Genomic DNA, 11915 nt, shown 5'->3' with positions numbered 1-11915 from the left:
AACATGATTTAGTGAAAGCATTTTCATGCAAAGTAGAAGCAATAATGGAGGGTTTGAAATAATATAGTTTTCACCCCTTGTTTCTCGAGTGAATATTGAAATAATATAGTTTTCATGTTAAGTTTTGCACAGAAGAAAGAAAGACTGGGATGTAAAGTATTATTTCAATTTGTTTGTAATATACAACAGTTTTGCACAGAAGAAAGAAAGACTGGGATGTAAAGTATTATTTCAATTTGTTTGTAATATACAACAATATATAAATTAACTATAAGAAATATATAAAATTACATGTTCTCTAAGAGCTTCAATCAATACTGGAGGGTTACTTCTGCAACCACTCTAAAGGTGCTCAAGATCACAACGAGTTAGATAAAACAGCTCTAGAACTTTGAATCCAATAACTTGAGTTTGACTCGTGATAGGATCTCTCTTCTTGTGGAATCTGCATAAAATAGGAAAAACCATTCCAAAATAAATTTTTACAAGGGGTTCTATGGTGTAGTGGTTAGCACTTTGGACTTTGAATCTAACGACTTGGGTTCAACTCCCGCTAGGACCTTTAAGAACGACAACACAAATTTTCTTGAGGCATAAGGTGTAACATTCTTAAGTTATTCTGAACTTGCTCCGCTTCATGCCTTCCAAGGCTTCATGAACATGACCTCTACTTGAGGTATTGTTGTTGGTTCTCAATCTTTCATGTTTCTAACGTAATCATTTGAACCCGTCGTATTCAGGAACTAAACCTTAGAGGTTGTCATGTCATGCATCGTGGTGCAGGTCTCATTTAGGTGAGGGAGATAATAAGTTAATAAGTTCATCATGGAATCCTGCTCATGGTACATATACCATAGCATCCCACCTAAAGAGACCATGGAATCCTGCTCATGGTACATGTACCATAGCATCCCACCTAAAGAGATCATGGAATCCTGCTCATGGTACATGTACCATAGCATCCCACCTAAAGAGACCATTACTTCAGGCATGCAAACCTAGGTGTTCCTAAGTTTATGCATAACGTCTTGGGTCAAGCTTGAAACTTATAAGTTCTTAGGAAAAGCCCAGCATGATATTGTGCACGTAGTATCTATTAGAGACCAAGGGTACATCTGGGGAATCTATTATTTCAGGGATACCACTTTAGTTATCCTAGGAGGTAAAGTCATATGGAACGTGATGAGCATTTTCTCCCATATCTTGGTTTCGCTAACTAAAGTTTTCCAATAACTCCCAAACTCCATTACATTATATAACCTCTCGAGATAAGGATTCATACAACATTTCATAAAATAAGATCTATTGAGAAAACTCGAGAAAAGGTCAAATTTTGAGTTGACTTGGACAATTTAGTTGAGCTGGCCCTTCCTCTGAGTAGGAAGAAGATGCGCATTTTTCGCATCGCCGCCATCTGAAACTCGGCCTGTACTTGGTTTCGCTAACTAAAGTTTTCCAATAACTCCCAAACTCCATTACATTATATAACCTCTCGAGATAAGGATTCATACAACATTTCATAAAATAAGATCTATTGAGAAAACTCGAGAAAAGGTCAAATTTTGAGTTGACTTGGACAATTTAGTTGAGCTGGCCCTTCCTCTGAATAGGAAGAAGATGCGCATTTTTCACATCGCCGCCATCTGAAACTCGGCCTGTACTTGGTTTCGCTAACTAAAGTTTTCCAATAACTCCCAAACTCCATTACATTATATAACCTCTCGAGATAGGGATTCATACAACATTTCATAAAATAAGATCTATTGAGAAAACTCGAGAAAAGGTCAAATTTTGAGTTGACTTGGACAATTTAGTTGAGCTGGCCCTTCCTCTGAATAGGAAGAAGATGCGCATTTTTCACATCGCCGCCATCTGAAACTCGGCCTGTACAGCCACATTTACAGCGTTTCCCTCCTTGATTTCTTCGTGAAACTTAAAGATGGATGTTACAAGAAAGGGCTAGGGATTTATTTGATAACTTTTCATGGATCGTAGCCTAAGATATTCGCTACCAAAGATCATCTAAAATCTAATTTATCGTTGGAGATAAAACAAAGGATTTCTTATTGGGTAGCCGATTCTAGGGGTTTCAAGGCCCTATTTCTTCATTAAACCCCTTCCATATCCTATCTTAAGGCTAAAGGAATTGGTTTGAAGGAACGTCTTCGAGTGTAGGACCTTAATTTCCAAATTTTTTCTCAGTATGCAACTCACTCGAAACGCCAGATTTTCGATCTCGTGGGTAGCTTGTTCTACGACGTCTCAGCTCTCGATTCCTTCATCAAGTTTCGAAACCAATTTCCTTAAATTTGGCACGCGCTCGAGGTTATTTTTCTTCGTGGTCTTCTATGGAAGCATTCCTTGGAGGTGCAGAAACTGATTGGAATCATTCTTGGTCGACGAGTCATCATGTATCCTCGGATTGGATTTTAAAGTTTTTCTTGAAGTTCTTCAATGGTGGATTGAATTGGGGGAGTAGTTTTTGAGCACTTTCAGCACTCTATTCCTTCATAGAACTTGTGGGTAATCTTGTTGAGAAACTGTAGGAATAAGTTTGAAGAGAAATGGTGGAGGATTGCTCTCGAATTTGGAAGAAATCTGAGAGTAGGAGACACATAATCTAAACGCTTATTGCCTTCGATTGGGGGATCGACCTTTCTCGATTCTTATTCCGTATTGTTGCTCCTACTTCAGACTTTATAGGAGGAGCTTAAACCGACATTGAGAACTCCAGATTCTTCGCTATTTAGAAGTTTGAAGAGAAATGGTGGAGGATTGCTCTCGAATTTGGAAGAAATATGAGAGTAGGAGACCCACAATCTAAACGCTTATTGCCTTCAATTGGGGGATCGACCTTTCTCGACTATTATTTCGTATTGTTGCTCCTACTTCCGACTTTAAAGGAGGAGCTTAAACCGACATTGAGAACTCCAGATTCTTCGCTATTTAGAAGTTTGAAGAGAAATGGTGGAGGATTGCTCTCGAATTTGGAAGAAATATGAGAGTAGGAGACCCACAATCTAAACGCTTATTGCCTTCAATTGGGGGATCGACCTTTCTCGACTATTATTTCGTATTGTTGCTCCTACTTCCGACCTTATAGGAGGAGCTTAAACCGACATTGAGAACTCCAGAATCTTCGTTATTTAGAGATCGAACTTTCTGGATAATTTTGTGGAGATATCAACTCCGATCATAGTCTTACCAACCTTGGCTTTGAATACTACTCGTTGGATGTGATGATCCGTGCGTGTTTGTTCTAGATCATATCAAATTTTGGAAGAGATCCGACGGTCGAGATTTGAGTTCGAAAGATTTTTCTCGGATGGTCACGGTAGATGCTCTTAGTAAGTAGCCCACTAGTAGGTTCTTAATCGCGACCTTAAGCTAGGATATTACTTCTTGTTATGTTTTCAGGATCTTATACTGATCTTGAAAACCTTCCCCTAAAATAACCTTCAATTTTTTCCTCACGAACACAATTTTCTCCCCATGGCATTTTTATTAATTTAGATTATAATTTAAAAAACAATACAATCGGTTATGAAACTTCTAGAAAGAATATAATCGAACAATTTGTATAATGCTCAATTTTCTCCCCATGGTATTTTTATTAATTTAGATTATAATTTAAAAAACAATACAATCGGTTATGAAACTTCTAGAAAGAATATAATCGAACAATTTGTATAATGCTCTTTTTGAAGTCGGGCGGGCTGGTGACGATCTTTATTCTTCCAAGAATTTGTTTCATTCTCTACTCTTGTTGGGGGCATTTTGAGATTATAATTTAAAAAACAATACAATCGGTTATGAAACTTCTAGAAAGAATATAATCGAACAATTTGTATAATGTTCTTTTTGAAGTCGGGCGGGCTGGAGACGATCTTTATTCTTCCAAGAATTTGTTTCATTCTCTACTCTTGTTGAGGGCATTTTGAGATTCGAACTTGAGACCTCTCACACCCAAAATGCCACTAATTCTTAATTGTTAGTCTATATATGAAATTTATATATTTATATAAGTTGAAGCAATGCACACGCATTCTTTAGGTTAGGCCATTGATAACTATTTTTTTGTTTTTTGTTTCCTTTCCAAAGAGTGCTTTGTTTTCTTTTAGAGGGGCATTCCGAGAATTGAACTCGAGACCTCTTGCACCCAAAACAAAAATCATACCACTAGACCAAATGCCCTTATAATGGACCATATATTAAGTTGTTTATGTTATGTATCATCATTATTTCATTTATTTTCTTTGTTAATGAAATCCATGAGCAATTATTATTATATCTTTTAGATCTAGACCGCTGTTAAATTATTTACATAGGGTTTACAATAATTACAGAGAGAAGAAAAAAGAATAGAAGTAGTGTAAAAAGATAATTGCTGTAGAAAGATAATTACTGTAGAGAGAAGAAAAATTACTGTAGAGAGAAGAAAAAAGAAGAAAAAAGAATAGAAGTAGTGTAAAAAGATAATTACTGTAGAAAGATAATTACCGTAGAGAGAAGAAAAAAGAATAGAAGTAGTAGAGAGAAGAAAAATGACTGTAGAAAGAAGAAAAAAAGAATAGAAATAGTGTAAAAAGATAATTAATGTAGAGACGAGAAGAAAAAAGAATAGAAGTAGTGTAAAAAGAATAAAAGTTATGTTCTAAAAAAAGATAATTAATGTAGAAAGATAGAGAGAAGAAAAAAGAATAGAAGGAGTCTAAAAATTTGATAGTTCCATTTGAGACATATATCCTGGAGTACACAAGTATTAAAAAAGCATTTACGGTAGAAAGATAATTACTATAGAGAGAAGAAAAAAGAATAGAAGTAGTAGAGAGAAGAAAAATTACTGTAGAAAGAAGAAAGAAGAATAGAAGTAGTGTAAAAAGAATAAAAGTTATGTTCTAAAAAAGATAATTAGAAGTAGTGTAAAAATTTGATAGTTTTATTTGAGACATATATCGTGGAGTACACAAGTATTAAAAGAGCAAGAAGAATAGAAGTAGTGTAAAAAGAATAAAAGTTATGTTCTAAAAAAGATAATTAGAAGTAGTGTAAAAATTTGATAGTTTTATTTGAGACATATATCGTGGAGTACACAAGTATTAAAAGAGCAAGAAGAATAGAAGTAGTGTAAAAAGAATAAAAGTTATGTTCTAAAAAAGATAATTAGAAGTAGTGTAAAAATTTGATAGTTTTATTTGAGACATATATCGTGGAGTACACAAGTATTAAAAGAGCATTATCATTAAATGATGTACACTAACTTGTAGCACTTGCTTTCTCTAAGGCTCATCTTTTGATGAATGAACATAGGGGCATTCCAAGAATTGTACTTTGGGACCTCTCGCACCCTAAGCGAGAATCATACCACTAGACCATACTAGCTGGTGGCCCAGCGGTGTGCAAACTAGCTGGTGAGCCCATACTCGCACATATGGGCTTCATGTAGAGTATATAGTACACGTCCACGATTACCTGTTAGGATTACACCGTACGGAAAACGAAACGAAATGAAACGAAAGATAGGTCCCATCATTTCATTGCATGTGATTGTTGCATTTAACCCCAATAGTGGGGTCATTTACTGAGTATTTCTTTAAATACTCAAGTCATGTGCTACTACATTTTTCAGGTTAAGGCAAGGCATTCCTGTACGGCTGACGACGGCATCGCAACTCGAGATCATGACACATGCATAGGATAGTGATATTTATTTTCCTAGACTTACGATAGAATAGGATGTTTTAAACTTAAGTGCTTATTTATTTTATTTCGAGTCTTTTGTTGTGTCGTTTTAAAGATGTTTTCGAAACACGTAAGTCCATGGCTGTGTTTTAAGTTAAAGATTATGTTTTATGGAATTTAAATGAAATCTTCTGCAGTCAATGTTTATGGTACGTATACAGTAGCGACCTTAAATTAAGTAGAAAATTTCGGGTCGTTACAGTTCTTTTGATGTAGGTGATGATTTTTCTGATTCGAGGATGAATCCTTTTGAAGAGGGGGATGATGATAAGAATCACGGTGTTCCAATTGGACCTATTACACAACCCAAGGCCAAGAAGATTCAACAAACATTCATACTTCATCTACAAAATTGGATAGGTTAGGTTCAACCATCATTTCATGTGTTACAAGCTGATTCGTTTGAGTCAAGACCATTTGGAGATTCATAAGTAATTATTTGCACGGTTGAAGTAGTGGAAAAAAGTTGCAAGCATCATTTCATGAGTGGTTAGAAAACTTTATTTATTATTTTAATTTCATAAAGTTTGTAATGCTCAAATTGACTTCGTCTTCTGTGGAGATTTAAAGGGATCGAGATTAAATCACGGCCACTAACTTCTTTTGTTGGGAGACTATAAATACCCACAAATTATTATGTAAAAGCATATTTGTGATCAATGAAATTGATCTCTCAAGTTGAGACGATCCCCCTTATAGAAATCTGAGCATATCTTTGTCATTTCTAAGTTTCATGCAATTCTTGTGGTAGATTGCATGTGAGTCATTCAATCAAGTCTTGATCAAGTTCGATTGTGAAGTGACTCAATTTAGAAAAAGGTTCCAAATCTTGTTTCTCAATTTTGGATCTCATCATCTAATTCTAGCTTTATCTCTTGGTTAATCCATATTTTGTATAAGAAGGTGTTAATTTCTTTAATACAAGGGTTCTTGCTTCTACAAAAGCTTGGCTCGTTGGGATGAAGATTACGGTTGGGCTATCATCCTTCAACGGGATCTTCTATCCCCATGACTTTCTCTGATGCAGTCGTTCTTCTAACGCCGATGACACGTCCAGTTGTCGAGATTGGTAATGTGAGTTTGTAATTCATCCATTGAGGTTCTTGGAATGATTCTATAGCTTATCATTTCCATGTTGGGAGTTGGATCATGGGTCTTGGGCGAAGGAATCCTTTATTTACCGCCCTTCGAGTTGAAGGAAGTGTCATAAGGCTAATTTTTTTTCAATTTTATTGATTTTTTTCAGTGATTTGATTTGATTTTATTTCAATTTTGTCAAACTCACTTAGGTGCTCATCTCAATCATTTCAGCCTTGTTGGCGTTCAATAAGAGAGACCTTGGAAATAACCTGTAACTACTCAACTGGATTATCACATTAACAATTTGAATCAAATAAAGTGACATTAACCATTTGAATCACCTCAACCCCATTTGTTGAACTTGACCAAATGTCTATAACATAACACGAACAAAGGTACAAAGTAATACAAACAAAGGTACAAAGTAACACTAACAAAGGTACAAAGTTCATAAAAGTCTTTTTCATCTAAAATACCATTGAACTTGACCATTATAGTGCCTCTCAAACGTATGTAAAGTTTAAATTCGGGTGTCCTTGTAAAACTCACTCGGGTGCTCATCTCTACCATGATGGCGTTCAAAAGGTCAAATTTTGAGTTGACTTGGACAGTTCAGTTGAACTGGCCGTATCATCATTTTCTTCCTCTGAACAGGAAGAAGATGCGCATTTTTCGCATCGCCGCAATCTGAAACTCGGCCTCTACAGCCACATTTACAGCGTTTCTCTCCTCGATTTCTTCATGAAACTTAAAGATGGATGTTACAAGAAAGCGCTAGGGATTTATTTGATAACATCTCGTGGATCGTAGCCTAAGATATTCGCTTCCAAAGTTCATCCAAAATCTGATTTATCGCTGGAGATAAAACAAAGGATTTCTTATTGGGTAGCCGATTCTAGGGGTTTCAAGGCCCTATTTCTTCATTGAACCCCTTCCATATCCTATCTTCAGGCTAAAGGAATTGGTTTGGAGGAACGTCTTTGAGTGTAGGACCTCAATTTCAAAAAACCATTCTCGGTATGCAACTCACTCAACTTCTTCCTCTGAAGCTAAAGGAATCCTTAATTTGAAGGAAAGAGATCGTAGATAGGAATTTTGACTCTTATCCCCAATTTAATTTCGAAACCTATTTCCTTCAATTTGTCACGCACTCGAGGTTATTTTTCTTCGTGGTCTTCTATGGAAGCATTCCTTGGAGGTGCAAAAACTGATTGGAATCATTCTTGGTCGACGAGTCATCATGTATCCTCGGATTAGATTTTCAAGTTTTTCTTGAAGTTCTTCAATGGCGGATTGAATTGGGAGAATGGTTTCTGGGCACTTTCAACACTCTATTCCTTCATAGAACTTGTGGGTAATCTTGTTGAGAAACTGTAGAAACAAGTTGGAAGAGAAATGGTACAGAATTGCTCTTGAATTTGGAAGAAATCTGAGAGTAGGAGACCCATAATCTAAACGCTTATTGCCTTCGATTGGGGGATCGACCTTTCTCAATTCTTATTACGTATTGTTGCTCCTACTTAAGACTTTATAGGTGGAGCTTAAACCGACATTGAGAGATCCAGATTCTTCGTTATTTAGAAGTTTGAAGAGAAATGGTGGAGGATTGCTCTTGAATTTGGAAGAAATCTGAGAGTAGGAGACCCATAATCTAAATGCTTATTGCCTTCAATTGAGGGATCGACCTTTCTCGATTCTTATTCCGTATTGTTGCTCCTACTTCTGACCTTATAGGAGGAGCTTAAACCGACATTGAGAGCTCCAGAATCTTCATTATCAACTCCTATCATAGCCTTACCGACCTTGGCTTTGAATACTAGTCGTTGGATGTGATGATCCGTGCGTGTTCGTTCTAGATCATATCAAATTTTGGAGGAGATCCGACGGTTGAGATTTGAGTTCAAAAGATTTTTCTCGGATGCTCACAGTAGATGCTCTGATTCGAATTAGAGTGACATTTCTGTAATTATCCATTCTTCTAGGGCTATTTTGGTAATTTTCCACTTTTTGAATATTTTATTATTATTTTTCTTGAAAAATCCATAATTTTTCTACAAATTCCTCATCGCTTTTTGATCATTTTTCGATGATTTTGAATCTTGAGATTCCTTCTAGATAACGAATTACAAATTCGGAAAGATTCTTGATAATTGATAAAATGAATTTTTTGGCCTTTTGAATTACTTTTTCCTTTCCAATCCTTTTCAAAAGGCCTTCAACTCCTTGAAATCACTTGTTAGGGTACACGAGTGACTTGACTAAGTCCTTTATTCTTGCTTAATCCTTTAATTTTTTTTCCTTTCTATCCTTTGGGTCTTTCATGAGTGGCTTATTCTTATGGGAGATAATTTCCTTCATTTTTGGGGTGTTACATATACATACTCGTTACAAACACAAATAAGAAGCAGACTCAAAAGAAGAACAAAGAATACTAGATTAAAAATAGAGGTTAGTCCATGGCCCACACTCCAAAGTCCGCTCTCATCCATGACCAACTCTTAGTTACTTGAAAAAAAATGATAAACATGGAGTGAGTAGAACTTAGTAAGTAGCATACTAGTAGGTTCTTAATCGCGACCTTAAGCTAGGATATTACTTCTTGTTATGTTTTCACGATCTTATACTGATCTTGAAAACCTTCCCTTAAAATAACATTCAATTTTCTCCCCATGAACACAATTTTCTCCCGATCTATCTTTTTTTAAACACTTTTGAAAGTTAAAGAGTTCTTTTGATGTTTTTTCTTTTTTTTTTTTTTGAAAATTCAACTGTATTTTTTTAAAAAAAAAAAAATTATGAGTATCTTTTAGATAAAGTGCAAAGTTGAATGGTATTTTTATGAATTTAGATTATAATTTTAAAAAAAATACAAATTTTTGTTGATTAAGTTAATATTAATTTTATTAAAATACATAACATCACATCAAAATTAATTTATTCGGATTAAAATTAAAACTAAAAAATTAATTTATTTTAAACTAAAAAATAAATTTATTTTAAAACTAAAAAGTATACTTGGTTTGACTAAAACATCTCTTATCCCAACTATAAAGAATGTAATTCCAAGCTCTTTTCTAATAGACAAACGATTTATTAACCTCTGTTGTAAGATTTCACTTCATCAATTTAAGTAGCGTTCAACTATAAATATTGAATTTTAAAGTATTCCTCGGCAAAGTAAATTTGTTGAAATTATCTATCAAAGGTGTTCCATAATGAGTTGTGGAGAAGTGTTTCCTTCAATTCTAATTTCAATTAAGGATGTCAATGACAAAAAAGTGCAAGAGGCTAGAAGGTTTGTAGTAGAAGAAAATAACAAGAGTCATGGACATCGTTTCGTTTACATGCTGTATCATGTGTCTTATTCATGTTACTTAAATCTCGATGAATTGGTGTGCCTTTCACATCAGAGACATTTGTGCCTTAAACCGAACTCTTTGCAATAGCGAACTTGTTAAAAACTCTTTGCTTGCTGCAACATTTGCTTGATATAATTGGAACTCGAGAACTTCTTTAAAAAAATGAGAGCTTATGAGTAGGTGGCGATGGATATATCACATGCACAAAAAGAAAGTTCTGCACCTTTGTAATAAAAGGCCAAGGAATATCATCGTTATTTAGAACTTCTATCACAATAATATAAATTCTGCGAGGACGACGTTCTCTATTCATACCAACAAGACCGTTCACCACATGCTTGCAGATGAAATGATGTCCACTATTCTCGTTATTCTTTTCAACTACGAACCTTCCTGCATTCTGCACTACTAGGATATTGACATCCTTAATTGGTACTAAAGCATCTAAAGGCAACCCTTCCACACGGCTCATTCTAACACCTTTGGTAAATAGTTCCAAAAGACATTGTTAGGCCGATTTTGTTCATGAATACTGAAGAATTTGATATTTGTAGTCGTAGTTGAACGCTACTTAAATTGATGAAGTGAAATCTTACAATAGAGTCTAATAAAGCGTTTGTCCATTAGAATAGGTTGGAATTAAATTGTTTATAGTTCGAGATAATAGTTGTATTCTTTAAGTCATTGAGACTAGTGTTACTAGTAGTTGTTAGTATATTTGAATATAAATATTAAAATGATTAGTTATTAACGATTGTTTGAATTAAAGCGTTTATAATTCAAATGATCTTCATAACCTAATTCATAAAAAAAGAAATAAAATAATTAGGAAGCATTTATGTGCTAGATCAAAACAAGATGCATAAAAAGAACTTGCCGTAATTACTTTATTCATCGACCTTTAATCTTAAAAGTAACTTAAAATATTGCAATATTGTGATTCAATCGCCTATTATGAAATTAGGCCCGAACTAAAAAAATAATATTTTTAAAAGATGGAAAAATTAATAAGCCAACCAAAATATGTATTCAAAGATGAAGAATTCACAACAACAATCACAAACAATATTAATTAGCATCTTGTCTTTTGGTTTATCACATTTTCAAACATGAACAAACCTCAATTTCGAGTCGGTGAGTATTATTGATCATAATCGACAGTACTTTTCTAGTAGCTTTGAGCATTCACAAAAGGTCGAAAGTTGAATTTCTTTAGAATTGTATCCAAATAACCGATGATTATTATTGAATTTCCAAAAAATACACCACAAATTTAATTTATAGATATAAATGGAACTATTGATATAAAACCGTGATTATATAATTGCATCTTCACTAACAAACCCACCTCGGAGTGATCATCTTCACCAAAGGCTGCAAATTAAGAAGCCTTCCAACAGAGACACATGAAGCTATATTTGAGCAAGAAAAATCATGTTACATGTGTCTGGGATACCACGGAGACACCAATGCAAGCAATCACTACCAGCTGAAGTTTCTTTGATATTGTAGTTGGATCTATGAGACTCATCACTCAGATGTGAAAGAGTAGTTATATCCAACATTCTTACTTGTGTCCCTCTTACAGTACTCTCAACAAATGGATCGCTTGATCTGTTCTACTCTACTTTACTTCCTTTTGATAACGGTGTGGTATTGACACAATTCATATTGCTGATAATCATCACTTACATCGAAACCAGAGTATAGCGGTTAACTATCGTCAAGGACCCA

The 11915-nt window shown here is 34.7% G+C and overlaps 2 non-coding genes across 2 annotated transcripts; one reads left to right on the top strand and one right to left on the bottom strand.

Moving 5' to 3' along the window:
- Positions 1-490: 490 nt before the first annotated feature.
- TRNAQ-UUG lies at positions 491-562 on the top strand. The gene has a single exon. It is a non-coding gene; the product is annotated as a tRNA-Gln (tRNA).
- Positions 563-4122: 3560 nt separating this feature from the next.
- On the bottom strand, positions 4123-4194 carry TRNAP-UGG. Its single transcript has one exon. It is a non-coding gene; the product is annotated as a tRNA-Pro (tRNA).
- Positions 4195-11915: the final 7721 nt, after the last annotated feature.

Source organism: Cucurbita moschata, unplaced genomic scaffold, assembly GCF_002738365.1.
Source record: "Cucurbita moschata cultivar Rifu unplaced genomic scaffold, Cmos_1.0 Cmo_Scf00092, whole genome shotgun sequence".
NCBI lineage: Eukaryota > Viridiplantae > Streptophyta > Magnoliopsida > Cucurbitales > Cucurbitaceae > Cucurbita > Cucurbita moschata.
Note: the sequence above shows the minus strand (reverse complement) of the source record. Positions and strands in the feature narration are given on the sequence as shown.